The sequence below is a fragment of the Macrobrachium rosenbergii genome, chromosome 1 (genome assembly GCF_040412425.1).
Source record: "Macrobrachium rosenbergii isolate ZJJX-2024 chromosome 1, ASM4041242v1, whole genome shotgun sequence".
Lineage (NCBI taxonomy): Eukaryota > Metazoa > Arthropoda > Malacostraca > Decapoda > Palaemonidae > Macrobrachium > Macrobrachium rosenbergii.
In genome coordinates, this window is record NC_089741.1 from 36637062 (window position 1) to 36642344 (window position 5283).

General features: G+C 36.5%; 1 long non-coding RNA gene across 1 annotated transcript; it reads right to left on the reverse strand.

Moving 5' to 3' along the window:
• Window positions 1-1233: 1233 nt before the first annotated feature.
• LOC136841610 (uncharacterized) lies at window positions 1234-4831 on the reverse strand. The gene is made up of 4 exons (XR_010854032.1): window positions 4754-4831; window positions 3130-3180; window positions 2588-2744; window positions 1234-1500 (listed from the first exon to the last, which is right to left on the reverse strand). It is a non-coding gene; the product is annotated as an uncharacterized lncRNA (long non-coding RNA).
• Between the last annotated feature and the right edge of the window lie 452 nt (window positions 4832-5283).

The following is a 5283-nucleotide window of genomic DNA, read 5'->3' on the forward strand; positions in this document are numbered from 1 at the left end:
AGGGGAATAAGATGCCTGGTGTGGACGTACGAATTCTGGCCAACCATTGAAGGCGAATTTATTGTAAGCAGGCACTCGAAAGTTCGGCAGTAATCCCTCCACAATTGCGAGGCCTAATGTTCCCGACAGTCAGCTTCCAAATTTAGTTAGTTGTTGCTTCAGGAATCGGCAGCCCTTTGATGGGGGTATCTGTCTTTTCAACAGACCGAGAGAAGTTCCTTTTGATCAGACAATACTTTGTGGCGTTAAGGTGCATTTACGCAGAAACCTATAAAATTTGTTGTGGTTGTTTGTGGGGATATTTTTTTTTCTTAATTAAATTACTTTTAAGACAATGTAAGATGCGGTGGTGTCTAAAAATCATGTAAACGGTCAGCAAATTATTCCTCTTACAGTATAAAATATTCTAGCATTTTGTTTTAGCTGCTTCAAGTATATGTATATTTTTACCTTATATATGCATATACATGCACAGCAGCATCCCTCCGCTTTGTGTAGTGTAAAAATTGTGAAATTAGAAGGATTACATGTTAAAAATTCCTTTCCCGCGTGAGAGAAGAAACAAAATATCAAGTTTTGTGACTTTTTTATGCGCGTGGATGTAGCACAAAAAAAAAAGGAATGAGTGATGGTTGATGAGTGGGAAGAGTAAAAAGCTGAACGTTATGGCACTTAGTGAAGACCAAATTGAAATATTAGAAAAGTTATGACTGAGAAGGACAAAGTGTGATTGGAAATAAAAGGCTTTCTTGTTGAGCAAATAATAATAATAATAATAACGCCAAGGGCAGGAGTAGCAGCCCTGATTATGCTGTATAAATCATTATCAGGTTTGAATAACCAGATATGAGAAAGTGGCAGACCTTTTCAACTTGCGTTCATTGGGCAGCTATAATTCCTCTGTTCAAAGCAGATATTATATTGAACCTGTCTCTTTCTCATTACTTCTGAGGAAGTGACATTAGTATGAAGAAAGACCTCTGGATCTTTGAGAAAGTGGCTTTGGTATGAAGAAAGACCTCTGGACCTTTGAGAAAGTGGCATTAGTATGAAGAAAGACCTCTGGACATTTGAGAAAGTGTCATTAGTATGAAGAAAGACCTCTGGACCTTTGAGAAAGTGTCATTGGTATGAAGAAAGACCTCTGGACCTTTGAGAACGTGGCATTGGTATGAATTATGACCTCTGGACCTTTGAGAAAGTGGCATTGGTATGAAGAAAGACCTCTGGACCTTTTCATTTTGTGTAAATATATTTGCACGAAATAGTTAACATATAAAAAAGCTCTAGACAAACAACATTCAAAACTTAAAAAGAAACACGACACAGAGCAAACAGGCAATAACTTAGAAACAAAAGAGACGCGACGATGCGCAGATATCTCAGCACTTAATACTCGAAGACGCAGGGAATGGCCCGAGGGAGAAACTGAGAATTCCTTGTAGAGAAGTCTTTATCAATAGCCACATTTTGCAGGCTCAGTGTGGGACAACTATTTACCTGGAATGGGATGGAACGAGTGATTACTGTTAGAAATGTAAGGTTGAATTTCTGTCAGACAAGTGATTTTTAACTTTACTGAAATATTGAGAGACGGAATTTGTCTTCAGCATCAGAACGCCGTGTACAAGTTTCATTGAATATTATTTCTTGTAATTACTCATTCATCCAAGGTTAACGTCAACGAGAATTTTCTTGTTTTGAGAGACGTCGTGGATATAAATAAATTTTGAGATCAGTCAAACTGTATACTCGTATCTGAATGTAAATGCATTTGTCTATTGTCTCTTCATTTTCTGTCTGCTCGGACCGTCTTGCGAAAAGAATATATTCATGAATTCCTGAATTTATTCTCTGTGGATTCGCATTTGCAAGAATACCAAAAGAAAACGATTGATTTACAAGATGGGGTTTGTAGTCAGACGAAAACGGTCAGTGAAGTTTACGTCAATTTCCACGTCTTTATTGATCGAACGTGATCTAATTCCTATTCTCTATCATATTAAATCACACAATCAGTAAAATGATAAGATTTAAAAGAGAAAAATGAAGCAACGAAGTTCCTATTCCTTATCATACTAAATCACACAATCAGTAAAATGATAAGTTTAAAAGTGGAAAGTGAAGCAATGAAGTTCCTATTACCTATCATACTGAATCACGCAAACAGTAAAATGATAAGATTAAAAGAGGAAAATAAAGCAATAAAGTTCCTATTCGATATCATACTAAATCACACAATCAGTAAAATGATAAGATTAAAAGAGAAAAATGAAGCAATGAATTTCCTATTCCCTATCATACTAAATCTCACAATCAGTAAAATTATAAGATTAAAAGAGGAAATTGAAGCAACGAAGTTCCTAGTCCCTATCATACTAAATCACACAATGGGTAAAATTATAAGATTAAAAGAGGAAAATGAAGGAATGAAGTTCCTGTCCTCTATCATACTAAATCACACATTCAGTAAAATGATAAGATTAAAAGAGAAAAATGAAACAACGAAGTTCCTATTCCCTATCATGCTAAATCACACAATCAGTAAAATGATGAGAAAGAGAAAAATGAAGCAACGAAGACTCACGATCAAGTCTGGTATATCCCTTCTTGCCGAATCTGTGGGTGCCATAATTCGTGGCACCGAAGCGCTCTCTCCCGGGCCTCTTGCGGCGTGCGAGGTTGATGAACTGCCCGTCGACGGACGCCACCCCAAGCAGAACCACCAGCAGGAGCACAAATATCTGAAGGAGGGGGAGGAGGCGTGGTTTAATAAGGATAACTGATGGTGGAAAAACAGTGAAGTTTTTTTTTTTTATATTATTCCGGCAGATTTTTAATGTAATTTTATACTCCCTGACGGAGAAGCAGTGGAGTTGATTATTCTTGTAGAATTTCCATGTATTTTTATAATCCCTGATATAGAAGCAATACAGTTGCTTATGCTCTTCTAGTAGAATTTTAAAGAATTGATATTCTTCTTGTAAAATCTTAATATATTTTTAAGGACGTACATACTACGCTCTAAATTCTTTCCTACATTACTTCATACTACTGTTCATTTGTAATCTTACTTATTCTTAAAAAAAAAATAAATAAATAAAAAAGACTTTTAACACTCGTTCTTACCGCTCGGATATTCATGGTGTTGCCGGAGCCCGGGCGAGCTTCTCAGGCTACCTGGAAGAGAAGATGACAAATATTCCTTCAGTCAAATTTAATAGCTACGATACAAGAATTTCCCGTAGGAGGTTGGCGCCGTCAGTGCACCTCAGGCGGTGCACTGTAGGCATTACTGAGGCTCTGTGCAGCGTCCCTTCGGCCCACAGCTGCAACCCTTTCATTCCCTTTACTGTACCTCTTGGTTCATTTTCTTTTCCGTCTGTCTAACTTGCCACTTTCTCCTAACTGTTGATTCACAGTGCAACTGCTTTGAGGTTTTCCTCCTGTTACACCTTTCAGACCTGTCGACTATCAGTTTTCCTTTCAGCGTCGAATGACATCATAGGTCCCAACGCTTTGGCCTAAATTCTATATTCTATTCTTCTATTCCGATACAAGAATTAGTATTATATTAGGTTATGAATGTGAGAAAATACAGAAAACTCGTAATGAATATAATGCGATGGTGTTCCTCAGTATGCACTGACCAATGCTGACACCTGTAATTAACAGGCAGGTAAGGCTAGAGTTCCCCAGGTAGCACTGAATCGGTTCGAGACCTTTTATCCTAAGTCCCACGTAAGGATATTGCCTTATACATCATACCTTTCGATGCTTTCGGTAAATCCTAATAAGAGTGTTACGGGAAAAGGGTTTACTTTAAGAAAAAATCGGGCACAAATGATCGACAACACGCGAATGTCAAAATTATGTCATTTTTAATCATCAAAGTGGTACCAGCGACTATCTGCTCTGAATGAGAAGACTGACGACATGGATCTATCTGTCACGAGTCGTGCAGAACATACGCGGTTGACCATAACTTTTGGGATCCTGTTTTAACTGCAGATGAACACTGCTTATTCGCGGATGAAAGTTTGGCGTAGTGTGGACAATCTCAAATGGAAAAGCAATAAAGTTGTGTATATAATTTTTTTTAGAGAATTCCCGAAATTTAACGCTCTTCTGTCCTTCCCATTGTTTTTATATATACGACCACTTTTCTTTAATATATATATATATATATATATATATATATATATATATATATATATATATATATATATATATATATGTGTGTGTGTGTGTGTGTGTGTGTGTGTAATTTTAATAAAGAATCGGAGAAGTTAAGAGGGCATTGTGGCTATTACAGTTACATACGTATGTGGTAAAAGTTACCAGTAGTTTCTGTACATACATATACATGTACAGTATATATATATATATATATATATATATATATATATATATATATATATATATATATATATATATATATATATATATATATATATATATATGTATGTATGTAGTCCTATATATGTATATATATGTATGTATGTATACACATTCATACATATATTTCTAATTACTAAAACATGAATAACCCTTTAATATCGAGCTCACCGTACCTCGGAAATAATCTGGACTCAAAGATATGTAATTCAGTATTGATGAGCTATGTGTGGCTTAGCAGTTGCAAGTACGAAAAATGTAATTTGTAAAATTGGCGACAAGATAAATATACAAAATCTCCTTCTACTGATAAACATATAAACTCTCCTTCTGCTGGTAAATAACAAGACCTCACCTCGTAAGCAAGAAGTTCTTAGGCTGGCGAAGAGGACGTCAGGCTATCTGTACCTTTGTCAACACAGACCAATGCTTATATTGTTGGTCAGCTCACAGATGCCAGATAGCCATTCTCAATTCGATTTCTCACTTTTAGTCAAATTTCTTTCTCTTTCATGTGTCTGGCGACTTGCCCCTCCTCTCCAGATCGGAAAACCCGTTTCTGCCTCCACCAGTGCCTTTTAGGCAAGGAGGGTCCCAGAAGTGGGCCTAGGTTTATGAAGTTTTTAGGACCTGTTGTCCCGAGTATTCGCGATTTTTTTCCTTATCGGGTTCTCGCGTTCTGTCACGATCTCCCGATGGTCTGCGCATATTTTCCATTGGTTTTAAGTGCTTGTTTATTTGTCATGGCGTATTTGTATATTTGCTTGTTTTGTTTTGTGCATGCACGACCAGTTTTTTTTTTTTTTTTTTTTTTTTTTTTTAAGCCCTCTTCACCTTTGCGTGATACTAATGGGCTTGCTGTGCCTTTAAAGTCAACGTGTTTTG